Consider the following 20,702-nt stretch of genomic DNA (forward strand, 5'->3'; position numbering starts at 1 on the left):
TGACTGCTAGGTTTTAAAACAGACAGAAATGTATTCACAAAATTACACAACGAAAGACAAAGAACAGAATAAAGAACCTCTACAGACCTTAGTCTATCCAAACTAGACTTTAGTATGCTGTTCTGAATATAAACAACAATCCCAATAAGCAACCCCCCTAAAAAAGTTAAAAAATGGAACAGATGCTTACAGGTTGAAGTTAAAAGGGCAGAGAGAGAACGAGAGTCTGTTTCCACACAGCTGAACTCCTAATTTGGTTCTGAACTGAACTGCTCAGCTAGAGAGCTGACTACTTCCCTTTCATTATACAGGTCACTTCTAAAACATGACCACTTCGACCTACGGTCTCATCTGTTTACATATAAACAAAAAGGCCTCTCAATACCGTTTCATCTCTGTACCGAAACCAGTCTAATCGGAGCCAGGAGTGTTTTATTACCCCTCTGGAAAAAAAACCCAAAGACACAGTATCCTTCAGAAAAGAAACAGCTTTTAGAAAAGGGTGACCAGCTTTGTAACAATGGGAATGACTATATTCATGCAAATCAGAATTGTCCATGGCTGTAATGCCATGAAAACTTCAAGGTCCAGTAGGAAAGGCTCTTTGAGGTAAAACCTAATGTTATTTTTTGCGGTGCCAGAAGAATAGAAAATGTTAATGAGGCCGGCTGTCAATGAGGCCTAGACTTTGAAAAGAAACTGGAGTTCCGTCCACCACACTGAGGTGGCCAGTCTGTCTCCTTTATAAACTGGCACCTGTCTCCCCAGTGACTAAAACCAAATGCTTTTATAGAACTGAATATTTGGTGATAAAAGTTAGCTCTATCATTGAGCAATATATTGCTGAGTTGTGCAACAGCTTGTTAGGAATCACCAGTCAAAGATAAAGTTAAAATAAAAACTAGCTTTGCACAATTTCTGGCCATCTCTTATGGAAACCTCTGGAATCTTTCACTTGTGGCTTTGCTCAATGATTTTGAATAGATTTATTTAATTCTTAACAGCAAATTGTGATTTCCTCTTTTTTTAAAAAATTGTTCTCAGAATACGTATATCACTGGCAAGGCCAGTATTTGTTGCCCATCTCTTATCGCCCGTAAGGAGGTGGTTATGAACTACCATTGCAAATCCTCATAAACTGTGTGTTGCAGGTACTTTCATGATGTTGTTAGGTTAGTCTAAGATTTTCACTCTGTAGTATTAAAGGTAATATAGTTCCAACATAGCATGTTTGTGATTTGAATGGAAACGTGCAGGCAGTGATGTTTGTATGCTTTTTTAGTCCCTGTTCTTCGAGGTAGCAGAGGTCATAGGTTTGAGAGGTGCTGTTGAAAGAGCCTTGGCATGCTACTGCAGTGCATTTTGTTAATAGTGCTAAATATTGTCATTGTGCCTTTGGGGAGGGGGGGGGGGTGGGGGTAGGTAAAAGGAATGAATGTTGAAAGGGTTAGATAGGTTACTGATTGAGCAGTCAAATTTGTCCTGGTTGGTGTTGACCTTCTTCAGTGTTATTTGCAGAGCCTCCTGCTTCAATGAGCTGTTTAATAGTCTATCATCATTCATGACTGGATTGTGATAGGATTGTAGAGCTTAGACTTGAACCATTGATTGTGGAATTGCTTAGCTCTGTTTGTCACATACTGTTTATATCTTTTTTCATGTAAGTAGCTTTATCAGATTGGTCGCTCATTTTTTGGTAGGGCGAGTGCAGCTTCTGGCATGCTCTCTTGGATGCCCAGTTTTATTTTAAATCTGCTTTAAATATGTCCCATTTAGCTTGATAGTGCCACACAACACTCAGGTATTTTCCATGAGAAGGTGGGATTTATTCTCCAAAAGGACTGTATGGTGGTCACTCTTATCATTACTGTAATGGACAGATGCATCTCCAACAGACAGGTTGGTGAGGATGAGATTGTGTGTTTTTCTCTCTTCTTGGTTCCCTCACCATCTGCCATAGACCTTGTGTAGTGCCCTTTATGACTTGACCAGCTCAATCTGTAGTGATGCTGCCACTCTTGGTGACTGATATTGAAATACCTCATCCAGAGGGGTATTAGCTGAGGGCGGGCAGTCCGTGGTGATCAGTAGGATGTTTCCTTGCCCGTATTTGACATTTGTGCCATGATGGACCATGATGGCTGGAGTCATAGAGACGTACAGGACAGAAACAGACCCTTCGGTCTGACTCGACCATGTTACCAGGTGTCCTAGATTAATCTCGTCCCATTTGCCAGCATTTGACCCATATGTCTCGCAACCCTTCCTATTCATATACCCATCAAGATGCCTTTTAAATACTGTAATTTTACCAGCTTCCAACACTTCCTCTGGTTGTTCATTCCATACATGCTCCACCCTCTGTGTGGAAAAATTGCTGATTAGGTCCCTTTTAAATCTTTCCTTTCACCTTAAACCTATGCCCTCTAGTTTTGGACTCCTCTTCCCTGGGGAATAGACCTTCACTAGTCACTCTATCTGTGCCCTTCGTGATTTTATAAATTTCTATTAAGTCACCCCTCAGCCTACACTGTGCTTGGGAAAATAGCCTCAGCCTATTCAGGCTCTCCCTATAACTCAAACCCTCCAACTCTGACAATATCCTTGTAAATCTTTTTTCAACCCTTTCAAGTTTCATAAAATCTTTGCTGTAACAAGGAGACCAGAATTGGAACAAACATGAAGACTCCCAGGCAGCTGCCTTCCTCGTCTCTACCACCATTATGCATCACCATCTCGGCTGGATCTGTCCGACTGGTGGGTCAGGACATTACAAGCGATAATGATGGCAGTGTCTGGGACATACTCATTGTCTATGATGCAATCTCATGAGAATGTTAGGTTGTTGCTTGACTAGTCTGTGAGACAGCTCTCCCAATTTTGTGAACCATACAGTCCTGACATTCAATTTTTGGTCATCATTTTACTTTTTTGGATTGTATTTGAATTCAAATCTGGTTATAGTGGGGTTCAAACCCATGTTCCTAGAATATTACCTGGGTCTCTGGGTTAACAGTGCTAGGCCGTCACCTTTGCAGTTGTATCGTTGCTGATTAAGTCAGTCTTGCTCCGATCCAGCAGAAGTGAACAGTTAAATCTGTGCATTTGAAGTGCAACATGGAATCGAATTTTAATATTTTGGCTTCTTTCTGAGAAACACAGTAGAATGAGTCGCTGGCTGCAATAGATTTAGATTTTGAGCATGTTCATTTTCTGTTGTACAATTTTGGATCTCTTCTACTGAAAAGCTCTTTAAGGAGTTTGCAGCAGTAGGTCCTACCCCAAACATGTAGGCTGAATATTTGCCAAAAGTACATAAATTATTTCTGGGACAATCCAGTTTCAACTTTTTGGTAGTGAAACTATAGCTCAAAGTTTGGCATAAATAATAGTCAGTATTGTAATAATATTGAAAAATTGTGAGGTTTTATTATTGAAAAGTTGTAAGCAGAAACCTGAGAAATCCAGGAAATTAAATGAATGCTGTGAAGGCAGTGATGTGGAAAATGAGAAAGAAAGATATTAAGCGAAAAATGTTAAATGAAAGGTGTGAAATGGAAAATACAGTGAGACAATGGTAATAGTATCTCCTCATGAAGAAGTTATTTGGATTCATGGAATGCAAATTGAGAATACATTGACCAAAACTAGCATGAATCAAATCATATTGTTCTCTCATTTATGATAATTCAAGCCACAGGTGGCACAGTGGCTCAGTAGTCAGCACTGCTGCCTCACAGCTCCAGGGACCCGAGTTTGATTCCAGCCTCTGGCAACTATCTGTGTGGAGTTTGCACGTTCTCTCTGTGTCTGCATGGCTTACTGCCAGAAGCCTGGTTTCCTCCCACAGTCCAAAGATGTACAGGATAGATGGATTGGTCACGCTCAATTGCCCTTAGTGTCCAGGCAGTGCAGGCTAGGTGGGTTAGCCATGGGGAATGCAGGGTTGTAAAGTGGGTCGGTGTGGATTTGATGGGACAAAGGGCCTGCTTCCACAATGTAGGCATTCTATGATTCGATGATATTATAGATTCGAGTATTACTCAATACTTTTTCTTTGTTGTCCAAACCATATAGGTCGACAATTTATTTACAAGCATAGATTATTTTCCCTCTATCTCAATGTTTCACCCTCTGTCTCGGTGTCTCCTTCTCTGTGCACCTCTTTGTCTATGTGTGTCCCCCCTTCTCTCTCCCCCCTTCTCTCTGTGTGTCTCTCCCATTTTCACTGTCTCTCTTCCCTTGACACCTCCCCTACTGTGGGTGTTCTTTCCACCCTTCTACCCAGTTTCTGCACCCCTCTTTCCCCCCCCCCCCCCCCCCCCCCATCTTTCCTCACCACTGGACCTTAACACACATACACTGTTTGAACCAAATTCCATCCTCCAATTCCCACTGTGTCCCTTAACATGGTCCACCTGTCAGTTTGTGCCCTGGGCCCCTTGCCACTTGTCATTCTGCCCAGTTGGCACCCTGTCTGCTACCCATCTGGCATCCTATGTCCTTAACACATATGCAGCTGGCACCCTTCATACCTGATACCCTAACACTCTATTTATTGTGTTGTCTCTCCTTATCTGGCATCCTATCCAATTGGCACCCTGCTTTGCTGACACTGTCTCTCCCAGACATCCCCATACTCATCTAGCATGCTACCCTGTCAGCATCCTAACACCACACTAGCCCTATCTATTCAAATTTTGACAGCAGCTGTCTCGACCTTTAAACTCAGGATACAGTAGCCAATTGCTGTGAAAAGAGGGCTTGTTTGCCTTTCTTTGACGTACTGCATTATGTAAGAGCCGTCAGAATGATGTACAGCTCTGCATGAAAGAGAAGGATCAGTATTTCCTCTCAGAAATTTATTGCTCCTTCCTTCATAAAGAGGGGACTCTTAAAGAGGGTCAGTCTGTGTGAGATTGCCACTCTTCGGAAAGTTCTGCCAGTTAGTATTAGCATTTACCCTAACAGCGCCAAGCTTGATCTCATCATCTCCACACTCAATTTCTCCACTGTTGCTAAATTACCAGACTACATATCTTGCATCCAGTTCTGGATTTGTGAAATTTCCTCTATTTGAATATTGGAAAGACCAAAGCTGCTGTTTGTGGTACCTGTTTCAAATTAGATTCCCTATCTACCAACTCCATCACTATCCATAGGAAGAGTTGAGATTAATGGAGTCTGTTCATGGCTTTGGTGTCACATTTCAACTAAAGACAACCTTCTGACCTTTTCACTACAAAGGCCATAGATTTCCACCTTCGTAATCCTTGCCAGACTTTGCCCATTTCTTCGTTTATCTGCTTCTGAAATCATCACTGATGTTGTTTTCACCTCAGTAATTGACTATAGTGGGTTTTGAGATGATTTGTAGCTCAGGTTGAGGTTCTGGATATAGGTTTGCTCGCTGAGCTGGAAAGTTCATTTCCAGGTGTTTCGTCACCCTACTAGGTAACCTCTTCAGTGGGCCTCAGGCGAAGCATTGCTGATGTCATTTCCTGTGATGAAGTCACTTCCTGTTCTTTTTCTCAGGGGGTGGTAGATGGGGTCTAACTCAATGTGTTTGTTGATAAGAGTTCTGGTTGGAATGCCATGCTTCTAGGAATTCTCGTGCGTATCTTTGTTTGGCTTGTCCGAGGATGGACGTGTTGTCCCAGTCGAAGTGGTGTCCTTCCTTATCGGTATGTGAGGATACTAGTAAGAGAGGGACATGTCGTCTTGTGGCTGGTTGGTATCCTGGTGGCTAGTTTTCTGTCTGTTGAATGTAGTGTTTGTTACAGTCCTTGCATGGTATTTTGTAAATGACATTAGTTTTGTTTGTTGTTTGTATAGGGTCTTTCAAGTTCATTAGCTGCTGTTTTAGTGTGTTGGTGGGTTTGTGGGCTACCGTGATGCCGAGGGGTCTGAGTAGTCTGGCAGTCATTTCCAATATGTCTTTGATGTAGAGGAGAGTGGCTCGGGTTTATGGTCATGTTTTGTCTGCTTGTTTGGGTTTTGCTGAGAAATCGGTGGACTGTGTTCATTGGGTACCCATTCTTTTTGAATACACGGTATAGGTGATTTTCCTCTGCTCTGCATAGTTCCTCTGTACTGAAGTGTGTATTGGCTCGTTGAAATAATGTTCTAATGCAGCTTCGTTTTTGGATGTGGGGATGATTGTTTCTGTAGTTCAATGTTTGGTCCATATGTGTTGTTTTCCTGTAGTCGCTGCTTTGAAGTTCCCCATTGGTTGTTCGCTCTACTATGACATCTAGGAATTGCAATGTTGTTGTTTTCCGCCTCTTCAGTGAATTTTATGCCAGTAAGTGTATTATTGATGGTCCTGAAGGTTTCCTCTAATTTATTTCATTTAGTGGTGACAAAGGTGTCATCCACGTAGCGGACCCAAAGTTTGGGCTGAATGGTTGTCAGAGCTGTTTGTTCAAGTCTCTGCATTACTGCCTCTGCTAAGAACCCTGATATCGGAGATCCCATGGCCGTTCCGTTGGTGTGTCTGTAGGTTTTGTTGTTGAAGGCGAAGTGTGTGGTCAGGCATAGGTCCACTAGCTTGATGATACTTTCCTTGTTGATGAAGCTGCTGGTGTTTGGTGTATGTGTCTTTGGGTCTTCTAATAGTGTAGTCAGTGTTTCCTTTGCCAGGTTAATGTTGATTGATGTAAACAGGGCTGTTACATCAAAGGAGACCACTAGTATCTCTCACTAGTATCCTTACATACAGATAAAGAAAGACACCACTTCGACTGGAACAACATATCCATCCTAGGACAAGCTAAACAAAGACACACATGAGAATTCCTAGAAGCAAGGCATTCCAACCGGAACTCTCATCAACAAACACATTGAGTTAGACCCCATCGACCACCCCCTGAGAAAAATAATAGGAAATGACTTCACCACAGGAAATGACATCACTAACCCAAAGAAACCCAAACATATAAATAGAAAGCAGGGATTATCAGCAGTGCTTCACCTGAGGCCCACTGAAGATGTTACCTAGTAGGGTGACGAAATGTCTGGAAATGAACCTTCCAGCACAGCGAGCAAACCTGCATCCATAATTGACTATCTAACATACCAGGCTGATTTCCAACATGCCACTCACTATACACATCCAATTTATCCAGAACTCCGGTAAACAGGATGTGTGCAGCATTTATCCCTATGTTTGTGTTGAGCAGCATCTTGATTTTAAAATTCAAAGCCAAATTTTGAAATTGTTCTTTGGCCTCACCCCTCCCTATCTCTCGAATGCCATTCAGCCCCACAGAAATCTCTGATATCTGTGCTGCATTCATTCAATCTTTTCAGCATTCCTGATTTTAATCACTTCATGATTGATGACTGCATATTGTATTGGCTCTGTCCTAAACTCTGGATTGCCCTCCGTACCTCACTTGCCTCTTTTACATCATTCCTTAAACCTCACCTCTTTGACACAGTTTTTGTTCTAATGACATACTATCTCATGTGGATATGTAGTGTTTTGTGATGCTCCTGTGAATTGCCTTGTAAGTTTATGATGTTAAAAGTGCTATATGGGGTTGTTTTTTTCTTGAAGAGCCAGCTCTTGTAGCTAATAAAGAAGCTTTGTGTAGGATTTATCAGCCATAGGTTTAATGAGTATGAATTTCTGTCAGGCTCTTGACAATTAAGGATAGGTAGGAAGAATTTCTTTAGACCTCATTCCTTTCCATTTGCTTTATAGACAAATAAAATATGATTTTTTGGATTTTCTGTCTGTTTTAAAGTATGTTTACTGAGAAAGTGTTTCAGTGCCTTGGGTGAGACTTAAGTCTCCAATGTTGTGAAGTTGACATACAGCCAGTGAGAAACACCTCTTATATGCCCCATCAAATCAGTGGAATTAAACTGAACTCCTTGCTGCTTCTGTTCCATTTACGCTCACAGCATCCTAATAGTGTGAAACGGTAATTGTGCCAAAACTACTGCAAGTGTAATTCCTGGGAGTGTTTGAAGTAATTTTGAAGCAATAACTTGTCTAATATTGGGACATTATCTATCACAATGTAATTAGGAAAACAAAATATATGAATGCTTTTGAAATGTGTTTTTTTTGTGTTTTAACGTAAATATGGAGATTGATGATGATCTAATCTCTGATTAAGTGTGAAAGCTATGACATTTTAAAAAAGTTGCTCATCAGAAGGACTACAGATAACATTAAGCAAAATAAATGGATAACTTGGGATTTTACTTGGGATTTTACAAAATATTTTTAACAAAATTGAAAACAAGCTATAAGACTATGTAAGATATTTTATTCTTACTCTAAATTTAGTTAATGTAGAGATTTAATGCTTCATTTATTTGATGGATTTTATTGGAAGAGGTCACTATAGTATAATACTTTTTAGTGGTGTAATCACAGCACTATTATGAGAAAGTTACTATCTCCTGAATAGTTTAAAAACTTTCTTTTGTATCTTCTGATTTAGTGTTCTGCAGTTCTCAATAACATGAAACTTTGGCAAGTGCACTCGAAGACCTGTTGGGAATCTAGGATTGGTGGAGACATAGTCTAAAAATTAGAAACAGAGCTTCCATGAATTAAATTGGAAATGCCTTTTTCATGCAAATATAGACGTTTAGACTTTATATAAATAGCAGAGATACTGGGTCATTTGATAATTTTTAAATCCCTGATTGAAGCATTTTTTTGTTAATTGAAATATTAAATGATATGGAATCAGGTTAAAGTTCAGCTGTGATCACATTGAAAGGTAGAGCAGGCTTGAGGGACAAACTGGCCTACTCCTGTTACTATCTTCCTGTGTTCCTAATATTGTGTCGTGCCTTCTGCCAAAATTGAGGCATATTTGCAATAATATCTAAGCTTCATCACATTTAGTGGTGTTGTGCTAGCATGCTCAGAAATTTAAAGATAATAAAAATGCTAAATTACTTACTTTAGCATTGATCACTAGAGCGTTACCACATGTAGAACTAGATTTTATAAAGTTTTGCCTTGGGAAAGAAGTTTGGGTTGGAGGGGGCGGCAACAGTATGGTCCTTTTGTGTCGTCTTAAGGAATGCTCATCACAATTCCAGCTGACTGTGGAAGTGTGCTGTAATTATTGATGTTACTCTGAGCTTTATATTGATGAATGCTGGTACCTTTTGACAATACAGTGTGCATAATTTAGCTCTCTCGTCAATGGTTATTCAAGTGATGGGGAAAAAATCTATTTTCTTTTCACAGTGCTTAGTGACCTTGAGTTTGTGTTGTGTTGTGTTAAAAGATCCATTTTAAATAGGTCCAAATTGCAGATATTTAAATCATCAAAATCAAGCAATTGATTTAAATGTTGACCCCCCCCCCTCCCAAAAAACTCTACTCGATGAATAGAATAACTAGTGTTTTTTTGTTAATATTTTATTAGTCAAGGTTAATATTATAATAAATCTAATATATTTTTCTTAAGTACATGGAAGATATGTTTAAAACTTTGACGCCTTAGCGTTGATTCTTTCCTTTTCCCTCAGATATACTCCAAACGTCCCTTTTAAGACATCTGTGTTATCAATGTCAATAATTCATGTGAGAGCAAGTTCAATATTGTCACTATTTCCTCCTCTTCCTCTCACTAAATAATTCCTCTTATTTTTTCTTTTGATTTGTAAACGGTTATCTTGTATTTTTGTGGAGTGATTCTGCAAGTGGAAAGTGGAAATTCACCTTGTTGAATTGAATCTTAATTTCAAATGCTTAAAAAATCTTTTATTTAGAGAAAGAAAAGACATACTCTGATTACTTCCTAATAGTTGAGCCTTCTTGACTTCCACCATTGCTTCAATTGCCTTCTGTACTGTAAAGAATCTAACTGCACACTGTAGTCCAATTGTGGTTCAGCCAAACTTCTCTAAGTTTACGACTGCTTTTTTCTTGTGTATTCTATTCCTTTAGAAATGAAATCCTGTACTTTTAAAATCTGCACTCTTTCATGTCTGCTCAACTGTGTTGCTTTTTAAAATTATTTCTGTTAATTTCACTAGATTTGTTTGCTTTTGTATCCCTGTTTTTGTATTGTCCATTCTAAGGAATAAGTCACCTTTTTTACAAAATGAATCACTTAACCTTTATTACAATTTTCCATTTATCTGCTCACTCTGGAATCCTTTTTATATGTATTTTTATCATCCATATTAATGTCTACGTCTCCTAATTCAATTTCTGAAAATTTTGACTCTGTAACAAATCATTCATTGATAGGGTTAACCATAGTGGTCCCAGGTTTCATCTCCTGTAGATTACCACATCCCACTTTGTCAACCTGAGAAACTTTACTTGACTCCTGTCCACTGATTCCTATCTTGTAGCTGTCTTTCAACCTGTTCTGCTACCTGGTTATGACACCACTTTCCTGATATTTGCTTGGAGTCTTATTTTGTAGCACTTAATGAGGGCCTTCTCAGATTACATATATATTCCATCCACTGTGTTGATCTAATCTATTCTCTTTCCTATGCCGTCAAAGAATTCACTGAGTTAATTAAATGTAAATTCTAGAAATCCATGCAGCTTTTCATTTTATCCATCTTGAGAAAAATTGGAATGTAGTCTGGCATAGTTTATTTCACCTATTGTACTCTTTGCTAACTTTCCCCCACCCTCTTTGACCTATCACCTGCATCCCCACCCCCATTCACCTATTGTACTCTTTGCTACTTTCTCCCCAGCACCCACTCCCCCTCCCCATTTATCTCTTCACCCTGGGGGCTCCCTGCTTCCATTCCTGATGAAGGGCTTTTACCCAAAACGTCAATTTTCCTGCCCCTTGGATGCTGCCTGACCTGCTGTGCTTTTCCAGCACCACTCTGATCTAAACTCTGGTTTCCAGCATCTGCATAGTTTATTTTTGGTGAATGCCATGAAACAATGTTATTAACTCTAAATGACGCTGGAGATCAAAGCTGAAACTTTATTGCTGGAACAGCACAGCAGGTCAGGCAGCATCTAGCATGTGCCCGAAACGTCGAATCTTCTGTTCCCTAGATGCTGCCTGACCTGCTGTGCTGTTCCAGCAATAAAGTTTCAGCTATTAACTCTAAATGACCATTGTGTACACAATGTTTAAGTAACTACTAACAATGTTGACCTAACCTCAAAGGTAATCTCTAGTAGAATAATAGATTTTGAAGTATGTTTAGAGGGCAGAAATGTAATCTCATGGTTCAGATTGTTTTATGGAGTGGTAGAGAGATGCTATATAAAACCACATCATCAGGTCACTCCAAATGTCTAAATGTGTACTGTTGTTTTCATGTAGTATTTCAATAAACTTTTAGTCTGTTTTTCTGACAACAGCTGGCTTCAGAACAGGTGGTTTTCAGTGTTGTTGATATGATATTCATAGTGCAGGATTAACAATTGTGATGTCCTCACTGCAAGTTTGTGAAATAATTTGGAGTGAATTATTAGGAAATTATATGACAGGTTTATTTTGGAATATGTCAATTCTCTGTAAAACATAAAGAATAATATATCAAGTTATTCCATTTTATAATGTTGCTAACTGAAACTAAATGAAATTAGTTGCAATATTTGAGGTAAAAGGACATTTTCAACTTGAAAGAACCAGCAAAAACTAGATAAAGTTTATAATTTGTGGCTAACAAACTATTTAGTTTGTGTCAAGTAACCTGCAGTGTTGTAAATGCACAGGAAGCTGCACTTAACAGAATAATACTTTGTACAAGAATCGAGGATTCTGTTTAATTCCAGGTTAGTGCCTAAACAATTGAGTGAGCTTGTCACCGTTTTAATGTGCATTAGATGTTTACTGGGGCAATTTAAGTGTATTTGAGAATATTGGTGCGAACTTCATTGAAACTGCTTTCCCTTTTTTATTTTTGCATTTTTAAAAAATTGAAGCAATAATCTATCGAATTGGGAAATATCCTTCGAGTAATGAGTATTTGGGTGTGAGAGAGAACAGTTCTTTGTTTAAATCCTTTCAGTCTATTCTAGTTTATGCATTTTATCTAATTTCCAGTACGATTATTTAATATCGAATATTAAATTACTGGCTTCCCCTTCCCCTTTTGACCTAAAATTACTCCCAAAAATGCATTATAAAGCTGTTAGTTTTATGATAGTTTGATTTCCAGACTAGTAGAAAGCCATCGTATGAGGTCTTGCACATTAACAATGTGTAATAAAACAAAGCTGATGACTTGTGATTTCTTTTTTGCCAACAGTAAAATGTCAGTGTTCCATGTCACCTTTGAGTGCCCATTGAGCTCCCTTTTTTTTCTTTAATCAGTAGCAGTACAAACTGCAAATGTATTGCAAGCATAGCTTTTTGTTTACAATACTGTTCTCAGAAAGAAATCTGCGGCGGAACCAAAAGTCTTATGATTTTGAAATTACAGCAAGACTTCACTTAAAGCGAGTTTTGAGAAGATTTGTAGCTCAGGTTGAGATTTTGGATGTAGGTTTGCTCGCTGAGCTAAAAGGTTCGCTTCCAGATGTTTCGTTACCTTACTAGGTAATATCTTTCGTGGACCTCATGCGAAGCAGTGCTGAAAATCCCTGCTTTCTATTTATTTGTTTTGGTTTCTTTGGGTTGGTGATGTCATTTCCTTTGGTGATGTTATTTCTTGTGATGAAGTCACTTCCTGTTCTTTTTCTCAGGGATTGGTAGATGAGGTCTAACTCGATGTGTTTGTTGATAGAGTTCCGGTTGGAATGCCATGCTTCCAGGAATTCTCGTGCGTGTCTTTGTTTGGCTTGTCCTAGGATGGATGTATTGTCCCAGTCAAAGTGGTGTCCTTCCTCATCCGTATGTGAGATACTAGTGAGAGAGGGTCATGTCTTTTTGTGGCTAGTTGGTGTTCATGTATCCTGGTGGCTAGTTTTCTGTCTGTTTGTCCAATGTAGTGTTCATTACAGTCCTTGCATGGTATTTTTTAAAGACGTTAGCTTTGCTCTTTGTATAGGGTCTTTCAAGTTCATTAGCTGCTGTTTTTAGTGTTGGTGAGTTTGTGGGCTACCATGATGCCAAGGGGTCTGAGTAGTCTGGCAGTCATTTCCAAGATGTCTTTGATGTAGGGGACAGTGGCTCGGGTTTCTGGAGTGTTTTGTCTGCTTGTTTGGGTTTGTTGCTGGGTACCCATTCTTTTTGAATACACGGTATAGGTGATTTTCCTCTGTTCTATGTAGTTCCTCTGTGCTGCAGTGTGTGTTAGCTCATTGAAATAATGTTGTGATGTAGCTTCGTTTGTGCATGTTGGGATGATTGCTTCTGTAGTTCAATATTTGGTCTGTATGTGTTGTTTTTCTGTAGACTCTGGTTTGAAGTTCCCCATTGGTTGTTCGCTCTCCTACGACGTCTATGGTGCAAGGGCTGTAACATTGGACAAACAGACAGAAAACTAGCCACCAGGATACATGAACACCAACTAGCCACAAAAATACATGACCCCCTCTCGCTAGTATCCTCACATACAGATAAAGAAGGACACCACTTCGACTGGGACAATGCATCCATCCGAGGACAAGCTAAACAAAGACACACATGAGAATTCCTAGAAGCATGGCATTCCAACCGGAACTTTATCAACAAACACATCGAGTTGGACCCCATCTACCACCCCCTGAGAAAAAGAACAGGAAGTGACTTCATCACAGGAAATGAAATCACCACAGGAAAAACATCACAAGAAATGACATCACCAACCAAAGAAACCCAAACATATAAATAGAAAACAGGAATTTTCAGCATTGCTTCGCCTGAGGTCCACTGAAGATGTTACCTAGTAAGGTAACAAAATGTGTGGAAATGAACCTTTCAGCTCAGTGAGCAAACCTACATCCAAAACTTCGCTCAAAGTTATAGTTGTGTCCCTGAAAAATGTAACAGTTCATGTTTTGATGTTAAAATCAGAGTTGGATTCCTACAGACATTTGTCTGGAAAGACCATTGCATGAGTTGAGATACTGTACAATATATTTGCAGCATTGTGTATTTCTAACAAAATAAAATAAATCACTGAATATAACAGAAATATTAGACAAAGTCAAGTCAGATATCTCACACTCCCAGTTTTTTAGGCAGTCCTCGTAGATTGGGATGACTTGTTTCTGCTTCAGGCCAATTTGTGGACTCTTCTATGTGTAGGCACATGATGCTTGGAAGGTCAGTGTCTTGACATGTTGGTGACTTCCCAATGCATCTTCACCCATTTTGGTTTGTTACCACGAGTTACTGGAGTTGGTTTATGTCTTCAGAAATGCTTGAATGTTCCAAAAATAGTTCGATGGAGGTGGCTTTGAGTAGCTTAGAGCCTCAATGCTGGGCATTTTGGGGGAGGACCTTCCTGACCAGGTTTCTTGCCACTGGATTTTGAGGATTGTTGAAGACATTGCTGGCTTTGAAATGAAGGTGACATGCAACAGAAGTGTAGTTAACTGGATGAAAGGCCTGATTCACCAGGGGCTTCATAAATGTTCTGTAAGGGCTGTCGGACAGTTTTGTTTTGCTTTTCTTGCTCCATGTCCTTGTCTGTCATGTACTTCATTGATCCCTTTGTTCAGTTTGGCAGTGCTCTTTCTGTTTAGGTCATTCTCCATGAAGATTTCCATTAGATCGGAAAGCTCTTGTCAGTCATATTTTACTTGAGTGCTGATGTTTCACCGTGATCTTTCTCTTAAGCTCTCTGCCTCTTGATCTGCATTAATTCCTTGTTAGCTTTCCCTCTGCAAGTGATGCAAGCACTTTCACCATGTCCTCCTTCTACACTTCTTCAACACTAGCCTGCCTTGTTAAAGTTATGATTTAATCCGAGATTTCAGGGACAATGTTATGAGATTCTTCTTGGCCATTGATTTATTCAGGCCATGAATTTAGCCACGCACCATTCTGACGTGTTTACGAGACCTCATACCGTGCACTATCAATATTGTTCATGCCCATTAGGGTGTTTTAGCCAGTATTATGATCCCAGCTAATGTTAACATAGGTAAAATCCAGATCCCAGCATGAAATGTGGATTAATAGATGATAAAGTCTACTTTCACAATTTAGTTCCCATAGTTAACAGTCAATGAATATATTTACAAGAGGCTGCTCATGTATTTTTAACAAAAGGACAAAAAAAAGGAGTGACTATTTTGAAAAATTTTTGTTATAAATAACATAAAGATTGAAGATTTTAAATCTCTTTCCTCCTCTCCAAAGGAATCCTTTATAGTCTTTCAGCCCAGTGAAATTTCACTTTATCTTCATTTTAAGATTTGTTACTCAACTGTTGAGATTGGAAGCGTTTCCTTTGGGTAACTTTCTGCACAAAGCACCAGATGTGAATTCTGTCCGTCTCTCCCAGAGGCAAGCTAATTCACTGACTGTTTTCCTCACTGAACTGAAAGCAAAGCTCAGGTGTTTTTCTAACCCTCTCTACTTAGACTACCAAACCAGTTTAAGACTAGTTTCTTGCTCTGATGACCTATTGGGCACTATTAAAGGTAAACTGCCATTGTATTGATATGGAATTTTTTTTCTTGAAAAGGTCCCTGATAAGAGGTTAATGGACAAAATTAAAGTGGGGTAGGGGATAATATGTTGGTATGGATCGAGAATTGATTTACATTTACAAAGTCAAGTGGGGGAATAAATAGCTCTTTCCCTGAATGGTAGGTAGTTACTAGTGGAATACTGCAAGATTCAGTGCTTGGGTCCCAGATAAGCAAGGAGGCTTCAAGATGATATAGTCAAGTTGGGTGAGTGGGGCAAGATGGTGGCACATACAGTATAACTTTGGTAAATGTGAAGTTATACGCTTTGGTGTTAAATGCAGATGGGATGACCATTACAGAGGAACCTCGATTATCCGAACGAGATGGGCGGGCACTATTTCGTTCGGATAATTGATTATTCGGTTAATTGATTTCTTCTGGGGCTCGGAGTTTTCTGAAATCTGCTCCCCGTTCAGGAGACTAGGCAGAAGCACACTGCGTACGAGTGTCTGCTCCCAACCCACCACCGCCCTGTCCAACACTGCCCCCCCAACCCCACCCACTCACTCCAAGACCTTCCGCTTCCACCCCACCTGTCCCCAGTGCCATCCAATACCACCGCCTGCCCGCCCCCAACCATGTCCTTTCCCACACCGACCCCTGTCTGCCCCAACCCCGCACCCGGTCCATCCCCACCCACCGTCTAAGCCCAATCCGCATTCGTGCCCCTGACTGCTCCCCCCCAACCCCGGGCAGCAGGACTATACACCAACAGTAACACTGCTGCTGCCTTTGTGGGGTCAGTCTCCAAATACTCGCGCGCACACAACGTTTTGACAGGTTCCACTTCTGCCCTGTACAGGACAATGTTGGAGGGATTATCTGGGGAAGCGGGGTTTAGGGTCACCCCAATGTAGAACTCCAGGGAAAGTGTTGGGGAGAGAGAAGGCAGGAGGTCAGTCATTTGGAACGGTGCCTGGACTATTCTCGGTAGCGTTTCAGTGAGCCAGTGCATTTTTAATCAATATACCTGTAAACAGAAGACACGATCAGGGTTGAAACCGCTTTTTGACATTGTTTCTATCGGGACCTTGAGATCCCCTTCAGATAATCCGATATTCGGATAATCGAGGTTCCTCTGTATTCAGCTGATATATTGGGAAGTGTGGATGTACAAGGACATATGAGTATATGTAATGCAGAGGACAAATGTGGATCGTCATTGCAGCAGGAGTTGAGTTTAAAAGTAGGGATGTCTAACTGCAGTTATACAGGGCTGGAGTATTGCTTGCAGTTGTGGTCTTCCATCTAAGAAAGGATATACTTTCCATAGAGTGCACTGGCTGTTCACTAGGCTGATACTGAGGATGGTAGGACTGTCCTTCAACAAAAGAATGGTTTTACTGGGCCAGTTTCACTAAAGTATAAGGATGAGAGATCAGCTTGAAATGTATAAAATTCTAACAAAGCTGTACGGACCAGGTGCAGGGAGGGCATTATCCCTGATTGAAGAGTTTAGAACCAAGGACACAATCTCAGGATCTGGGGTAGACCGTTCAGACAATAGACAGTAGGTGCAGGAGTAGGCCATTCTGCCCTTTGAGTCTGCACTACCATTCAATATGGTCATGGCTGATCATCCTTAATCAGTATTCTGTTCCTGCCTTATCTCCATAACCCTTGATTCCACTATCCTTGAGACCTCTATCCAACTCTTTCTTTAATGAATCCAGAGACTGGGCCTCCACTGCCCTCTGGGGAAGAGCATTCCACACAGCCACCACTCTCTGGGTGAAGAAGTTTCTCCTGAGCTCTGTCCTAAATGGTCTACCCGTATTTTTAAGCTGTGTCCTCTGGTTCGGCACTCACCCATCAGCGGAAACATGTTTCCTGTCGCCAGAGTGTCCAATCCTTTCATAATCTTATATGTCTCAATCAGATCCCCTCTTAGTCTTCTAAACTCCAGGGTATACAAGCCCAGTCGCTCCAGTCTTTCAGTGTAAGGTAATCCCCCCATTCCGTTTAGGACTGAGGTGAGAGAACATTTTTTTCTCCCATAGGATAGTGAACCTATGAAATTCTCTATCACAGAAGGCGATGAAGGCCAAGTCACCCAATATAATCAAGAATTCTTTTACATTTAAAAGGCATCAAGGGATATGAAGGGCAAATTGGGAATATGGCACTGAGGTAGTGTGTCTACTATTATACTGTTGAAAGATGGCACAGGCTAAAAGAGCTGAATTGTGTACTCCTGCTCCTAATTTATTTCTGAATTGAACCTACATGTGGACCCTGAGCTCTCTTAGTAGGCTGTAAAAGCTCAACTTAGTGAACACTTCAGCAATTATATGGTAGAAGATCATCCAAAAATTTGTAATAGAGACATAATCAGAAAATGGATATTTAGCTAAAGGAGCAAAACCCAAAGCTTTTTCAAAAATGTATGTTTTAAGAAGGACTTGTCAAGGAGAGAAAGGTGGAAAAACTTTTGTAGGCAAGGTATAGAGGGCAGGAGGTGTTGGTTTGATTAGTTGGCTGGTCATGATAAAGAGAAGCTGGGGCCATGTCTGCACTCATGATTGTTCCTGGAATAATGTGTGGTGTTGATGGAGAAATGTGGGGATTAATGTCCTTGTAGATGTAGTTGTTTGTTAGCTCAGCTCTCTATTCACTGGATGCAATCACTCAAAACTTGCACACTTAAGTCTCTGGGAGGTGGAGGTTGTGGGAGATGAATGTGGTGTACTGGTGGAAATGATAGTGAAAGTCAAGCTTTTGCCAGAGCCAGATGTTGTGGTAAATGAAAAGTCAATGATTAGATGATTGAGAATTCATTAGTGTAATTCTAAGAGATTTTAGGAAACGGGTTGGACCGAAGGGTCTGTTTCCATGCTGTACATCTCTATGACTCTATAATAAACCACAAAGTGTGTTTGTATGATGTGTGATTATCAGAAATAGCTTTCTCAACAACTGCAACCACAGGAATAGGAGCAGTCAGTTGACAATGTTGTGATTTGGGTTGCAAAGTTTATATGTTGGGAGAGCTTGAGGAGGCCAGAGACTGGGAATTCAGTAGACATAGGTTAGAGATTGAAATCATTTAGACAAAGTGGGGAATCTTCTGAGAACAAACTCGGGATTGGCTTGGGACATAATTTGAAAAGTATGGTGAGGTGTGGGACAAACTGAGGTGTTCAAAGAATGAGCAAGTGCTACAGGAGTAGGAGAAGTCCAGGTTGTGACTTGGCAGGTAGGACTGCACTGTTACCATGATGGTTTGAACTGTGCGTGTGTTGGGTAATATAATCATAAAGAAAGCATTGGCAAGATGACATCATCCACGAGTTTTTAAAAATTCACTTGTGGCACATGGGTATCACCGCCTTGGCCAGCGTTTATTGCCGTCCCTAGTTACCTTTGAGAAGGTGATGGTGAGTTGCTGCATTGAACAGCTGCAGTCCACATGCTGTAGGTTGATCCACAATGCCCTTAGGGACTGAACACCAGAATTTTGACCCACTGACAGAAGAAATGGCAATATATTTGAGTCCGGATTATGAGTGGTTTGGATGGGAACTGGTTGGTGGTAGTATTCCCATATATCTGCTGCCCTGTACTTCCAGATGGAAGTGGCCGTGGGTTTGAAAGGTGCTATCCAAGGATTTTTAGATTTCTGCATTAGTATACACTGCATTAGTAAACACTATTGCTACTGAACATTGGCGGTAGAAGAAAAAAAATGCTTGTGGATGTGATGCCAATCAGATGGGCTGCTTTGCCCAAGATCATGTCAAGCTTCAAGTGTTGTTGGATATAGCCATTCAGAGAAGCGAGGAGAATTCCACCAGTTAAAAATCACATAACACCAGGTGAGAGTCCAACAGGTTTAATTGGAAGCATTAGCTTTCATATCACCTAATGAAGGAGCAGCGCTCCGAAAGCTAGTGCTTCCACTTAAACCTGTTGGCCTATAACCTGGTGTTGTGTGATTTTTAACTTAATTTATGGAGAGGTGTAAGTGATGGAACAACAACATATAGTTTTCCAATTTCATGTACTCTTCTTGATTAAGATTTTGAAACTTTTAAAATATGTCTAAAATTAGCTGTTTTTCCATCAGCAAGATCAATAGGGAAAAAAATCAACATGTTTTTAGTATTTTGTGTTCAACTTTGGTGTAAGGGTTCTTGCTTTCAATTGTAGATTTCTACCCTCTATCGTTAATATTGCTATGCTTACTCAACCACCAGAGCATGTTGGAGGAACAAATTATTTTTTCATTTGCTATCTGCTGTGGTCAGCTGCCAAATGCTTGAATGAGAGCTTGATTTAAAATTGATGGTAGTATTTTTAAAAGATAGATCTAGAGTGACGTTAAAGTTGCTTGTGGTAATGTTGTTCAAATATCTGCCTTCATTTGTTTTTTTACCAAAATAGGTCAAAATTGTAATAACTAGCAATTTGTAGAAACTCTGTAGAATTGCGAGAACATGAAAATCTCTGAACATTTCTTAACCAGTTTAATATGTAATAACACAACTTCATTCTTTTCTTTCCTTATAGTGTAAATATTTGTAGCGATCTGCCTATCCAAAAATCTCCCTGAACAAATGATAATTAAATCTCTATCCTCAGATTGTGATTTAGATATTGACACTTGAATATTGTAGCCTGAAAGGGAGAGTCAAATTTTGTATAGGAGTGAATAATACTAACTGTTACATGGCAAAAAAAACTCCATGCCAATGATTAGCTGCAAAGTGAGAGTCTCTCACTACCAGCGCAAAGCACTGTAGTTGATCAGCACTTCATTCCCTCCCCACCCCTCCCTCCAATTGGTTTACCCTTGCTGTGGTCTGACTTAGCTGAAGAGGCTGAGTGCAGTTAAATTTGCCATTACAAAATGTGTTGCTTAACTTATCATGAGCAAGACAGGAAAACCTTGGAGTGGAGGGAAAATAAATCTGCTTTAATCCATCAAAAGATTAATTATTATTGAAATGTTGATTATTGGTGTTGACATCTGCAATCAGTCTGTTTTTCCCAATTGGAATAGAAGTGGAACAGAAAACTGAAAGCTGATGTGGAAAGGGAATAGTTAAGAGTAATATCAGGATTTTTAAAAAGGAGTTAATTCCCGTGTTGCTTTGTGGTATTTCACAAGTTTAGTATTGGCTCAAAAGGCAGCTACGGTAGTTTAATTTTTCTTTTATCTTGT

General features: G+C 40.0%; 1 protein-coding gene across 3 annotated transcripts in view; it reads left to right on the top strand.

The window, feature by feature from the left end:
* Window positions 1-20,702, top strand: part of tbc1d22b (TBC1 domain family, member 22B) — a 308,460-nt gene that overhangs the window by 66,295 nt on the left and 221,463 nt on the right. The window lies entirely within an intron of this gene.

The sequence above is a fragment of the Chiloscyllium plagiosum genome, chromosome 26 (genome assembly GCF_004010195.1).
Source record: "Chiloscyllium plagiosum isolate BGI_BamShark_2017 chromosome 26, ASM401019v2, whole genome shotgun sequence".
In the NCBI taxonomy this organism is placed as follows: Eukaryota; Metazoa; Chordata; class Chondrichthyes; order Orectolobiformes; family Hemiscylliidae; genus Chiloscyllium; species Chiloscyllium plagiosum.